The sequence below is a fragment of the Euprymna scolopes genome, chromosome 17 (assembly GCF_053919585.1).
Source record: "Euprymna scolopes isolate OS-2025 chromosome 17, ASM5391958v1, whole genome shotgun sequence".
Lineage (NCBI taxonomy): Eukaryota > Metazoa > Mollusca > Cephalopoda > Sepiida > Sepiolidae > Euprymna > Euprymna scolopes.
In genome coordinates, this window is record NC_136498.1 from 96,613,109 (window position 1) to 96,627,508 (window position 14,400).

At 33.2% G+C, this 14,400-nt stretch overlaps 2 long non-coding RNA genes across 9 annotated transcripts in view; one reads left to right on the forward strand and one right to left on the reverse strand.

Annotated features, from left to right (window-relative positions):
- LOC145296852 (uncharacterized) overlaps window positions 1-14,400 on the reverse strand; it is a 345,814-nt gene that overhangs the window by 84,138 nt on the left and 247,276 nt on the right. For 3 of the 8 annotated variants that reach the window (XR_013870046.1, XR_013870050.1, XR_013870054.1), the window contains one exon: window positions 10,417-11,419. The exons of the other annotated variants lie outside the window; for them this stretch is intronic. This is a non-coding gene — a long non-coding RNA (uncharacterized LOC145296852). Of the gene's footprint in view, window positions 1-10,416; window positions 11,420-14,400 lie in introns of those variants that run through there. 8 annotated transcript variants of the gene reach the window in all.
- The window catches only part of LOC145296854 (uncharacterized), a 122,400-nt gene that overhangs the window by 8,763 nt on the left and 99,237 nt on the right, over window positions 1-14,400 (forward strand). The window lies entirely within an intron of this gene.

Consider the following 14,400-nt stretch of genomic DNA (forward strand, 5'->3'; position numbering starts at 1 on the left):
ATTTCATTCAATTTTGAAACCATGATATTACTCCATTCAATTTTTAAACCATGATATTACTCTATCCAATTTTTAAACCATGATATTACTCCATTCAATTTTTAAACCATGATATTACTTCATTCAATTTTGTAAACCATGATATTACTCCATTCAATTTTTAAACCATATTACTCCATTCAATTTTTAAACCATGATATTACTCCATTCAATTTTTAAAAGATGTTTCATTTTTGGGGTTTTTTTTTTCAATTAAACTAGCTCATATTTGTTTTTATTTAAATTAAATTTAATTTTTAATCATTTCATGTGTTGAAAGTGTCATAAAATATTTCTTTTCTTTTTTTTTTTGAAAAGTACAATGAGTTCATATTTGTCATTAATTTTCATCATGATTAAATTCCAATCTTATTTATTTTATAACTCGACTGAGCTCCAATCTTTGTTCCTTCTTCACAGTAGACATTCACAGTGAAAAATCGCCTTTGACATCATAATGGAAACCTTCTTTCCTTTCTCTCAACAAATACCTAATATCCAGCAGAATTTCCATAAACAAAACTTCTCTACAAAGGCTTCCTACCCATGGAACACATTACTGGAGGACTGCTTTCCTATTGATTACAACTTGGTCGTCTTTAAATCCATAAATTGCCTCATAAATAATCAAATGCAATTCATACTTTTGATCAATCTTAGCATACCCGTAGTATTCCCCATTCTCTCTCATTAACTTGTGGTATTCCCCATTCTCTCTCATTAACAGTGGTTCTTGACTTTCATAACTGGTGACCAAATAGTAAAAACATAATACATGATAAAAATTTAACATAATTTGTTTATTCAACTGCTTCTTCACAACTCAAATATTTTATCAATTTTCTGAAATAGAAAGTAAATATGGCATACATTAAGTCAATAAAATGTAATATTTATTAAATATTTTTCATTCAAATATTCTTTTTCATTGCATTTGAAGTAAGATGTAATTATTTTTTAAATGATTTAACTAAGCACTTAGCAATATATGATCTGTACTTTTTTTTTTAAATTAATTTTAACCACAAAGTGAAACAAATGTATTTATGAAAAATTAAGTTTATGGAAAAATGGCAGAAATATTGTTTTTAACTAAAAAAAAAAAAATGAAAGACCATATCTGATATAAATCTTTTCATGTTAAAATTAACTTTTTTCAGAAATTCTCAAAGTCTTTTTTTCTTCAGATAAATGTTAATAAATGATTCTGAATTTCTCAAAAGATTAAACCTCAGGAAACACATCACTCAATAAGTCTATGGCCGGACATATAAATAGCACTACTAATAAAAAAAAAATCATGATTTTTATAAAGTACTAATCTTCAAATATCCAAATTTGAACCTAATCAGATTATTACCTTATAAAGTTTTAATTATTTATGTGTGGCATTAAAAGTTGGCTTATAGCAAGTCAGCTTAGGCATTGACAGAGAGACAATATATAACTTTTTCCCAAAATCTGATTTATTTCTTTAAGAGAACGTGGTTGATCAAAATTCCGGTAACAGCAAGAGAAATGGTATAATTGTTTTGTCTTCAAAAAAATAACATATCCGGTAGATATTGTACGAGGAGTGGAGTGGCACCCTAGATTGACATGCGGATCGATCTTTGATACCCGTCTCCCCCACGAATTGATGATGCAGTGGGAACAAAACATCTGAGAATTATCAATATACAGCATGATTGGACGGGGACCAATCAATGAGGCGATGTGGGAACAATTGATTGGTCAAGAACTTGCCTACCTGTCCACTGTCTGAACTATGCAAAACCATGTGGTGCCATTTTAGAGATAATTTTTGCCTGCTCCCATGGGGATTGTGAAGGCACCTACCCTGCTCTACTGCTCCACCTCTCAAGTCTATGAAGTAACACAGAAAAACCACTTAGCATCAATATTTACTGGCTAAAAACCAAATCAAAAGTGTTCCAAAGATCCAAATACTTTAATTATCAGGCATGCAGGCCATAAACACACTTGCAGCCCACACAAATGATCTTTTTTTTCTCCTGCAACTCATTGGCAGGTGTTTGGTATGTTTCGATGATTGCTTAATTTCTAAGAAATGGCTCAACAAAATATTTGCTACAGAGATATGAGAGATATAAGTGGAAAAGCCTTATTATAAATATAATTAAATGAAATCCTCCAGTGGAGTTATCCATAGAATTCTTTTTATTTAATTTGAATTTTCATTGAGTTTATAAACAAGTCAACAGAATGTATTCAAACCCTGTACCACACAATTCCTTCTCAGTGATTTGCATAAAATATTTTATCAGTTTTTCTTTGATATTTTCCTTATTTAATTTTCCAGATAGTACTTCGTCTTTAAAATGGATAGTGCTCTTCCGACTAAGAAAAAAAGAAAGCTGAACACAGAAGGGTAGATGTTTCAAGAAAAATGGGAATTACAGTATTTTTGTACAGCAGCGAGTGGAAAGATACATTGTTTAATTGGCAACAATCTTTTTCACCCGAAAGTCTACAACTTGAAAAGGCATTATAAAACGAACCACAAAGAATGAGTCTTTTTGTTTTTTGTTTTTTGTTGTTGTTTTTTTTTTTTGCTAAATTTCAGATATTATTTTTTTTGTGGTTATGCTGAGCAAAAAATGCCAACTTTGTGGGGTTTTGTTGTGTGTTTTAGCTGGACATACAAACACACAGAAACTGCCCTTTATATAATAGACTAGCAAAAAAAGTTAAACAAGGAAGCTCAATTAGCAAATAGAATCTATAAGGAAATACTTCCCATCCACTATGTTTTGTTTGGCTTTTTTTTTTTTTTACAATATATCAATCGTTTCCTTATTTATTTACCACCTCTATTCTAAGTGATTCATTGCTAATCAACTGCCACTTTACCCACAGCTAAAATAAAGCAGAGGTTCATACCTTTCCCTGCTGGTATTAATGCATAACTAACCGTTATAGATCCAAAAGGATAAGAACTCAGATGCCTATAAAAGGAATGATATATTTATTACGTGCCGAGCAGCAAACATCACTGATACCAGATCCAGCAAGTTTTTTCCTTTTGCTTTTCAATCTGAAATTATTAGATTTTCAATCGTATGAATTATATGTGTGAAGTTTCTTTGATATCTTCGAATTAAACATCCCCTCGATAAATCAACTTTATCTTCTGATTTTCAGTATTTCATGCATAATTTTCCATTATCAGTCATTGATAAATAATGGAAAAAATTAAGAAGCTTTAAATTAATATTATTTTAATCTGCATAATAATTTCAGACAGTTAATTCTATTAAATTCTAGATATTCCAAATAATAATTGTGGCTTAAACTTTAGTTAGGGATTTTAATAAGTTTGAAAACTAACTAGCTTCAATTTGAAAACAATTAGTTCAGAACTGATTGAGTTATTGGCGTTTATCTGCCTTATGTAATCTGATTCGCTGTGTATAGTGATACTAGAAGAATGTCAGTCTTAGAACGGGTAAAATGAATTCAACAAAAAAGAAAAGTTTTATATTCCCATCTGAAGATTAAAACAAATTAAATTACTAAACCTTATATCTAGACTCCTTACATTACATGATTTTGATTCTAGAAAATGTCTACAATTTAAGCTTAAGGGATCTTAAAAAGAAACTGGAATTGAAGTAATCTTGATTACTTGGTGTTTAATGACTATGGATCAAATTCGATGCAAATCTGAAATATTTGAATTTTCAAATGGGAGAATGTCCATATTATATCCCATTAAAAACCTATTAAAGTACTCTAAAAGAAACTAAAACTTGGGAATATTTAGTAATTGATGTTATATCTTTTGTTAAAATTTCGCAAAAATCAACGGTATCTAAATTTTCACATAAGGCATTCACCCAATTTTTCCCATTTACATAAAACTAAATTAAACTAAATATAGCTTACATTACGATCCTTTCATCATCTAGCAACTGTGTTCCAATAGTCGTAACGATCGGTAAATTAGTTTAGGAGTAAATCTTGTACATAGAAATATATATATATATATATATATATATATATATATAATGAAAATTACAATTGAATTTACCAAAATGATCCAAGATGTTAAAATTAAAGTAAATTATAAATATTAAAGAATTAATATTTATAAACTTATCTCATACTTGTACAAATGGAAACTCTTTTAACTTTCTTGAAGTTTTACATTTGGATTTTACCGTCACTGGATTTTTTATCTTCCACCAGACTATCCATTAATGTATAATCACCTTTTTATTTACCATATTCCCTCTACTTAACTTATTTTGTTTTCAAGTAAGATCTTTGACTTATTTGTTGTTTCATCAAATACTTCTGCATGCAAAATCCGATCCTGCATTTTGCTAATTCCTACCCTCTGATGAGAAGGAGAGTATTTCTTCGAAACTTCGCGGATTAAGGACTATCCATTTATCTAGTGTTTCCTTTTCAGATTAAATATGTTTGTAACTCATTTCAAAGTGTTTTTTAACATATTTCATTAACAGTTTGCTCATATATATATATATATACATATATATATATATATATATATATATATATATATATATATATATATATATATATATGTATATATATATATATGTATATGTATATATATATATATATATATGTATATGTATATATATATATATATATATATATATATATATATATATATATATATATATATATCCAACTTTACATGAGTAGAGATTCCTACTGTCTTCCATATTCGCACTTTAACAAAAAATTATCTTGTCCTGCTCGTTCGGGAACAGCCAACAGAGGACATACATTCAAACAAAAGAGGAAGTTCAAATAGAGAGGAGAGAGAGAAAAGAGTAATAACACACTCTTTTTAACCTGTCAACAATATCAACAATATATGATAATAGGTGGGTGTTATGCCAATTTTCGGAGAGAGAGGGAGAAGGAGGAGAGAGAGGGAGAGGGAGAGAGAGAATGTCATGAGCAAGAGAAAGAGAGAGCGAGTTATGAGTAAAAGAGAGAGAGAAAAGGAAGGAGAGTTATAAATGTGTGAGAAAGAGAGAGAGAGAGAGTCATGTGTAAAAGAGAGAAAGAAACAGAGGGATATAAGTAAGAGAAAGAGAGACGAAGAAAAAGAGAAATAGCATAACATATCTGTGTGCTCTCTTTAATTAATTCATTAAATTTAGGTTATGTTAAAATCAAATCTATTTTCTTGAATTAACCGTGAAATTTCCACAGACACTGTTAGTTTTCATTATTTTGATTTAGACATTAGAAGCAATTCTTGAGAAAAAATGCTGATTTTCTATTTAACCTTATTTAATAGATTTTATGATATCATTTATTAAGCCTGCATTTTTATTTTAAAGTCATTAAATCGAAACATTTGTTAGATCTTTGTCTCACCTCACCTAAATTATTAACCGCGCACTTTGTTTCAAAGTTAATAAAAGTCATTTTCCTGTTGTAATCGTTTTTTCATTAATTGGCATGAATATGTGCCAATGTATAATCTCACGTTTAACCTTCTAAGTGAAGCAATAAGGCATGAAGAATTTGCACGATCATTTAAATAACTTTGACAGAAAATGATATCTTTACATGCACATGGTGTTCGGTTATTTTCATATGCTTTCCTTTTTAATCATTTCTAAAGATAGGATTACGCCGGTTTACCGCATGAGAGCATAAAAAGCGCAAGTCAATATAAAATAAATGGACGTTTCGTAATAATTATTTTTAAAAAAATGTTACAGTTCTTATTTTGTTTCATGTCAAAAATTAAACTTTAATTCATTCCTTTTACTTTGAATGTGCAACGTTACTTATTGTGTGTGTGTGGAATGACGTGAAGTAGATTCTCTTTTTTTGGCATTAATATATTCTTTGAATCAAAGTTATGTTTGCATATATATATATATATATATATATATATATATATATATATATATATATATATATATATATAGAGAGAGAGAGAGAGAGAGAGAGAGAGAGAGAGATGTTGTTTGTTTTGGTTTTAGCGATATGTTTTGAATGAATTCAATTATTTACGTGCATTTTTACCTAAATGCGAGTTGGGAATAATTTTCCCTTTAAACCAATTTGGTACCCCCACATGGGGAGCGGTATATATATATTATTTATTTTTAAAATGTAATTATCCACTGACACGTGTTTCGTCGTCTACGACTCATCAGAGTGGCTGTATCTCGCTAGATACAGCGACTGATGAGTCGTAGACGACGAAACACGTGTCAGTGGATAATTACATTTTAAAAATAAATAATATATATATATATATATATGTATATTATATATATATATATATGTATATTATATATATATATGTATATTATATATATATATATATGTATATTATATATATATATATATGTATATTATATATATGTATATATATGCATGTATATATGCTCCCTATCTTGGGTTGAGCATATTGGGAAGTGATATACAAACTGCCATTAGCATATTAAGCGACGCTCTTTGTGTAAAGCAAAGTGAGCGGAGGCATTTGGACGATGTCAAAACATCGTTAATTCATTACCCACACAGCAGCAGCCTTATAGCGTAATGGTGAGAAGCCTTCACTGTCATTTAGGCGGTCGGGTTTCGATCTTGGCTTGAGGGAGTTGCTTGTCTAGCCGCACTGATGAGCTGTGAAACAGCAAAACAGTACTGTATGTGGATGACTATATATAAATATGTAGCATAACATATCTGCGTACTCTCTTTAATTCATTCATTAAATTTAGGTTATATTAAATATGCTATATATATATATACGGTTCTAGGTTCAATCTTTGGCTTGGGAGAGGTGCTAGTCTAGCAGCACTGATAAGGTGTGATACAACGAAACAGGACTGTATGTCGATGACTACAAATATATTTTAAAGCCCCCCCCTCTTTGGGTTGAGCACTGTTGTAAGTAATCTCACTCGCTACTTAATTTAGCTGAAAAATGCGAAGCTCACGGTTTGTTTACAAACATGTGGTTTGAGCACTTTACAAGTGGCGGACGGATGTTTGTTTCAATAGACATTCAGACAGACTACTTGCGGGCATCGCTTCCATGGTTGAGGGGTAGAACTGCCGACTGTCAACACGACGGTTCTAGGTTCAATCCTTGGCTTGAGAGAGGTGCTAGTCTATCAGCACTGATGAGTTGTGATACAACGATCAGGACTGTATGCCGATGATTACAAATATATATATAGTGGTTTGGGCCATTGCTAATGAAGCCAGACATGACTTCTGTTGCCGGGGTTCGAATCTCTCAACTGGTGTTAATCGTGACACCCTGCACTGATAATTCCTGAAAGGATGAAACACTGGTGTCTGTAGGTATTTAATAATTATTATAGTAAATAATTATGTCAGCCCCTTTAAGATACTTGTTTCTTATTGTTGAGCACTTGAGCAGTTGTAGTAAAGTCGGTCATATAATGATTAGATCAGTCTGACTGACGTTAAAAACATTTAATAAGAATTAATGTTTAAATTTCAACTGTATCTCTCGCGGTTGACGGTAGCTGAGTGGTTCGGGTCCTTACTAATGAAACCAGACATGACTTCTGTTGCCGGCGTTCGAATCTCTTGATGATTCCCGAAAGGATGAAACACTAGTGTCTGTAGGTATTAATAATTATTATAGTAAATAATAATAATAATTATAATAATAATATATATATGCATACATATATACATGCGTATACACATATATATACACACACACACACATACACACACACATATACATATATATATATATATATATATATATATATATATATATATATATATATATATATATATACCTCCCCTGAATCGGCATTGCTTGAGTCCAGTGGCAAAGAGAAGTCCAAGAGGACTGGAAATAATGTAGAGATAAGCATAAAGCAGATGCATCACCTGGAATTCCTAAATGGTCACCCATTTTAATACTGAGCAGGCTTCAATGTATATATACATACATATTTTTTATTGACTTATTGACTAAGTCACTTATTATCAAATAAGTGGAATAATCAATCAATAAATAAATAAAAATTATACGCCGAAATTGCTTGAATGAAACTAAAAGTTAAAAATAATAATAATAATAATCTGTTCTTTAGATGCTACACTTCAATTTCTTGTTCTCTGTCAGCAGAGGAGAAATCCTTCACGACTGAGACAATTTTAATTTTTGTTCCTTTTCTCCGCATTAAAAAACGACCCTGGTGTCTAACTCTGCTCTGTGGAGAGGCAAAGTAAATAGGAATAATAATAATAAATATTCATGGTCCTGAATATGACCTTAAACTATATCCAGTGGTGAGGCCCCAGCTTGCGGGCTTTGGGGAGTGTGGAGCCACCCTTTAATTGCCATTGCTCCCAGGTCCACTCTGGTCCGGAGTGGTAGTACCTGTTAGGGTCCCAACTATGGGTTAAACAGAAACCGACTTGAAAACAACAAATATATTCTATTAAAAATTCTTCATCAAAATCTTTGGATTCAGCATTAAATAACCTGAAAAGAGTTGATATGCCGTAAAACAACCAACCAAACCAACAATAAATAGTCATCTAAACTCTTTACCAACTCTTGACTGTAATCTTCACCGACCTTTCTCACTGTCTCTCTCTCAACTGTTAAAAAAATAAAAAATGGCCTGTGCTTTCCCCCATCATTCCTTTTCACAGTTGTCATTGTCCTCATATGCAAATTAATGTCATATGTATATTAATAAACTGTCTATAGACGAAAGTTTTTCTTTTCTCTTTCCTTTATTGATTGCGTCATGCGACAAGATAGACAGAGGCGCCGTCACTTATGTAAGTTATGTTTTTCATTACCTGTGCCACAAAGTAAAACAAAGATGAAACCAAGAAAACTAAAACCGCAAAATTGTTAAATTGTAAATTGAATAACATCCTCCCTTAAAAATTGTAGCGCAAGCATCGACTGGCATCACACGAAATAGTCGAGAAGGGTTAAGAGAATAGAAAGACTGAGGAGGGAAAGCACTAACCAGACCTCCAATAAATAGGTGCAAAAGGGACTGCGACTTTGAGGAGGCTTATTGCCATCCAAACTCCATTAAAGACCAATAGCCATTGCTAGCAAAAATTCAATGACAAACGAGTGTTGCGATTACGCAACATCATTTGCAAATAATTATTGAAAAAGGTGGAGAATACTGGTAATCTGAGAAGACTTATTGTTACTCAGACTCGAGGGAATACACTCAGTTGTTGTCACTGAGCAATCTCTGATGACCTGTGTGAGAACTCCTGGTGAGTGAAATAATAAATGCTTATCTTCTTGGGTTGACTTTGCGAACGAAGATCCCATGAAGGGGGATGTCCATGTCGACTGCAGGTGCACTTGTGGCTGACGAGCCTGATGTGGAACAAGCAGGTTTGGCCGCAGTGGCTGTAGTCAAAAGTCACATCAGGTACAGCTACTGAAGCTTCCCGGATCTTCCTCCTGCAGCATTTCTCCCGCAGATTCTCTGTGCAGGAGACCTCAAAGGAGGTGACAGTGCATCGCCAGGTGTCACGGTCAGCAGTAAGAGTAGACTATCGGTGGTGGTGAATGCGGCAGGCACCGAGGGACTTCTTCAGAGAGTCTTTATATCATTTCTTTGGTGCCCCTCTGTCGCGGCGACCAGTGAAGAGTTTGCCATATAGGGCTATCTCGGGTAGGTGATGATCCTTTATTTTGGAGATGTGCCTGGCCCAGTGTAGCTGCAACTTCAGCTACATGGCCTCGAAGTTGGTAATTTCCGCTTGCTCGATGACCTCAACATTAGTGATATAATCACTCCAGTGAATGTTGAGGATGGTGCGGAGACAGCACTGATGGAAACGCCCGAAGAGTTGTAGTTGGTGACGGTATGATGTCCACAACTCAGAGCCGTACAGGAGGGGGGAAGTATTATGGCTTTGTACACACTGATTTTTATGCTCTTCTTCAAGTGTTTGTCTTTCCAAACTCTGTTATACAGTCTGCCAAAAGCGCTGTTTGCCTTGGCCGGTCTGTTGTTGATTTCCCTGTCGAGCTTGGCATCTGATGTGATGGTACACCACAGGCAGATAAACCAGTGAACGGTCTTCAGCTCAGTCTCGCCAATGGTAATGTAGGGGGGGGAGGGCGGTACTCTATCCGAAGAGAGGGTTGATGCAGGACTTCCATCTTTTTAAAGCTGACTTCGAGTCAGAACACTTATATACGCTTGATTATTAATACACTTCCTTTCAAATTCACTCATTTCTTTTTTTTATCTGTTACTTATTCACCAACATAATCTGTTTTATTACAAGTGCCATTCTGAATAATACTTTTCATGGCAGAAAATAAGTTTATATGACAAAAAACAACAGGCACCCATAGAAACAATAAACATAATTTATAGAACAAAATAAAAAATAAACGGTGAAAAATTTAATAACTAATACTTGGTTGACATTCTCGTTGCTATTTTTAATGCTAGAACCCTTCTAGGCATGGCATTGATCAGTTAACGAATATCATATTGAAGAATTTCTTGCTATGTCTGATACAATAATGCTAAAAGTTTAGGCTTAGAAAATGTGCCGGTTTAATATGTGGCAAAGGTTTTCAATTGGGTTCATATCCAGGGTCTGACTTGGCCATGGATATTTATTAATCCCATTTTAGCTCAATTAATGTTGTATCACTCTAGCAGATTGACAAGGAGCTCCGTCTTCCATAAATAGGGAGTTAACTTGGTTCATTTTACCACTTCAAATTATTGGTAGGAGTCCTTCATATAATATTGAAACATATTTAGCAGAATTGATCTTTCCTTCGCACTCCATTAGGTATGAGTGACTATCACTCCAAATTGCAATTGTTTCAACATTGGCCGCAGTCTTTTTAAGTGAAACTCTTGCTGAGGGAGCCTCCATACCGATACCTTTCCACTGTCAAGAAATAATGTAAATCGTGATTCATCAGAGAGAATGACTTTGTCATAGGTCTCTCCACCATCTCATGAGACCAATCTTTTCAGTGCTTGATATTGGCAGGACGAAGAAGAGGTTTTCTTCTCGCAGCTCTACCACAGTAGCCCAACTTGTGAAGATATCTTTTGCACCAAGGATCCGCTTCAACATTTCTTTTCACACGATGCAAAGTTCTTTCAGAGGGCCCAGGGTAACCTGAATGAGGTTCTGTGCACCCTTTCTCCTCTCTTGTGACTTGTACAATCACTCTATTAACAGGTAAAGGGGTATTGAAAGATTTCCTGCTATTTTGCGTTAACTAAGACAACCGTCATATTGACCCACGATTCGTCCTTGCAGAAATTCTAATAGGTCTGATGCTCATTTGGTTTATGGCATGCTTCAATGCAATTTTCAGCCCTCTTCTCATCTGTAAATATAAATAAGCATATATTAATCTTAGGAAAAATATTTATTTTAGTGTCTATTCTTTTCTGTTATGTCTGTGTGTATACATACATACATATATATATATATACTATTATATAAAAAGAATTTTGTAGGTGTGTGCATATGAGTTCATTCCCTATGGACTCGAAAACAGCTGAGCCGATTTTTATGAAATTTCACACGAAAGTACTTTATGTGCCTAACAGTGTTCTTAGATAGGTTTTATACAAGAATGTCTTCGATAAGTATCGATAATTGATAATCGAAATAATCCGATGAAAGACGGAACAGGCGATTTTTTTTAACATCTTACACAGCCTAACAGCACAAGTGCATTTGAGAAGGCCCGACATATAACATCAACAGTAGGTTCCTTGATATAACAGAGATGCGTTCGAAATGAATGTTTTTGCTTAAAGCACAAATGCTCCATGATACTTGGCTTTTTCGTTTTAAACTTAAATTCAAGCCACTATCACCGCATAAGCAGCAATGAGATGGAATATCTGTCAGCTAAAGGTTGAGGAACACTATGAGAGTACAAAAATTGATCAATGTAATGAAATAACTTTAATTGAATGTAGGACGGTTTATGACAAGTATTTGCTGACATTGAATTTGAAGATGGCTATGTTGTAATATGCAGAGAAGCAGTCCTGTTAAAGTGTGTCCTACAGAGGGAAGGCATTTCAACAAATTTTATGAATGTATAGGCGTTATTACTACATTTATTAAGTATAGTTAGTTAGTACCGAGTTTTAACAATTATTTATTTTTTATGTTTTAAATTATTTTTTTATCACAAATCTCAGTTTGTTATTTTAGGAATGTTTGTAAAAAATATGGATGTAATCTCTAAATAAAATTATGCAATCACTTCTCGTGTGTCTGTGTATGTGCTTCTCGTTTCTACATGACTGAAAGATTATTGGTTATTTTATTTAACATTAATCGATTATTTAGGGAAAGAAAAAATGTGCTAGTATAAAACACAAAGATCACGTTTATAAAAATACTATGAAAAAATTATTTGATTACAATATTAAATCCATCATAATGTATTTTGATTTCTTTATACACAAATCAGAAATTTTAATCCTTTGTTAAGAGTTAGAAAGAAATGAATTACTTTGTAATTCTTTAAAATTTGAGAGTCAAAGCAAAAGTCATTTCTGACCTTAAAATTCTTAGCAAATCCTCACATATTAAAAGATTAAAGTGTGCAGAAACTTTATTAACGATAAAAAAAATTATAAATAGAGATTAAAACAACATTATCATAACAATAATAATTATAGTTTTATAACAAGTTCCATAAAAATTCATTTATTAAAAAAAAAAAAAGAAAGACAAATGGCATCGAACAAAATCAAATGAAACAACACAAAACAAACACTGAAGTAAAAATTCCTTGACCTTTTTAGTAAGGAACAAAGGGTAGTTTCCGTTCTTCATCATTTCTATTCTTAGTCAGTGAATAAGAAATCATTCTACGTTGAGGCAATTTAATTTTTGTCCAAATTCAGAGTGTCTCGTTTTGAGAAATGTATTTTCCTCATATTAAAATTAACTTTGTGTCGAACTCTGCCCTTGCAAGGAGGTAAAATAGCGCCACCGACTAGCTGGAATAATAATAAAATTTTGCTCACATTCAAATTACGGGAAAATCACTTTTTTTTCTAGAAATCCATCTGTCAAATCGTGTTATTAATATTACAAAATTATATTTTTTGTGTCCTTTCAATTTATCTTAATTTGTATATGGACTAAGGCAGAACCACAAGAGTCGATATTTCCAATCTGCCTTGTCACTCGAAAATTTTATATCAGTATCCTATTTTAAAGACGAATCTTATTTTTTTGTGTGTATGTCTGTCCATTCAGTTTCTCAGTATATTTGCAATCTGCAGATTTATGGATGTTGTATTAGGTTGACAAGATTTATGGATGTTGTATTAGGTTGAAAAGAAAGTTCTCGCAGAATTTTAAATTTTGATTTCAAATGATGTATTTTCAAATAAGTTTTCATTATAATACTTTATATATTATTTTAAACAGTGTTTTTTGCTCTATCTAATCGCTATCTAATTACAATCGTTTTAAAACAATTATGTCTTTCTTTTTTTTTTACATGGAGGTCACCCCATATCAAGGCCCGGAGGGGCGAGAGATTGGAGCTCAGACGAGCACTTGCCATGGAAATAACGATAAAACAAAGACAGGCTCACAACGTCTCTTCTGTGGGAGAGAGGCTGCAGGGAAGAGAAAAGGGCATCCCCCACTAAGCTACGAAGTCTATTAGGCAGGATAGGCTGTTTTTAGCAGATCCTGCCCAGATGTGGCAGCAGTACTCCATCCTTGGACGTACTTGGCTTTTATACAGATAGAGAATTGCATCAGTAGTGAGATATCTTCTGGAGCGATAGAAGGATCCCACCATTTTCCCAACGTTCTTGGCAATAGACCTGATGTACGTGTTCCATTTCAGATCAGGAGTAAAGGTCAAACCCAAAAGCTTGTCAAAACATGGAGCCTCCCCAAGACGAGAGCCATCCATTTCAATTGATGATGTAAAAATAGAAGCTTGGTTTTAGATGCATTAAAAGTAACTAGCCACCTCTTCGCCCACTGTACCACATGCTCAAGATCAGAGGAGAGAGAATCAGAGAGAACCTTGTCATTTACGGCCTTTGATGTGCTGCCATAGATGGTCGTGTCATCAGCATAGATGTCAACGAATGATTTAAGTATGTGTTTTGGGAGATCATTGATGTAGATCAGAAAGAGAGTTGGGCCGAGGATGGACCCCTGAGGGACTCCAGCATTAATACTGTGGGCCCCTGATTTCTGCCCATCAACCACTACTTTTATGAACCTATCGGAGAGAAATGATTTAATGATTGAGAAAACATTACCAGTGATACCGTAGCTGGAAATCTTGTGAAGTAGGCCCTTATGCCA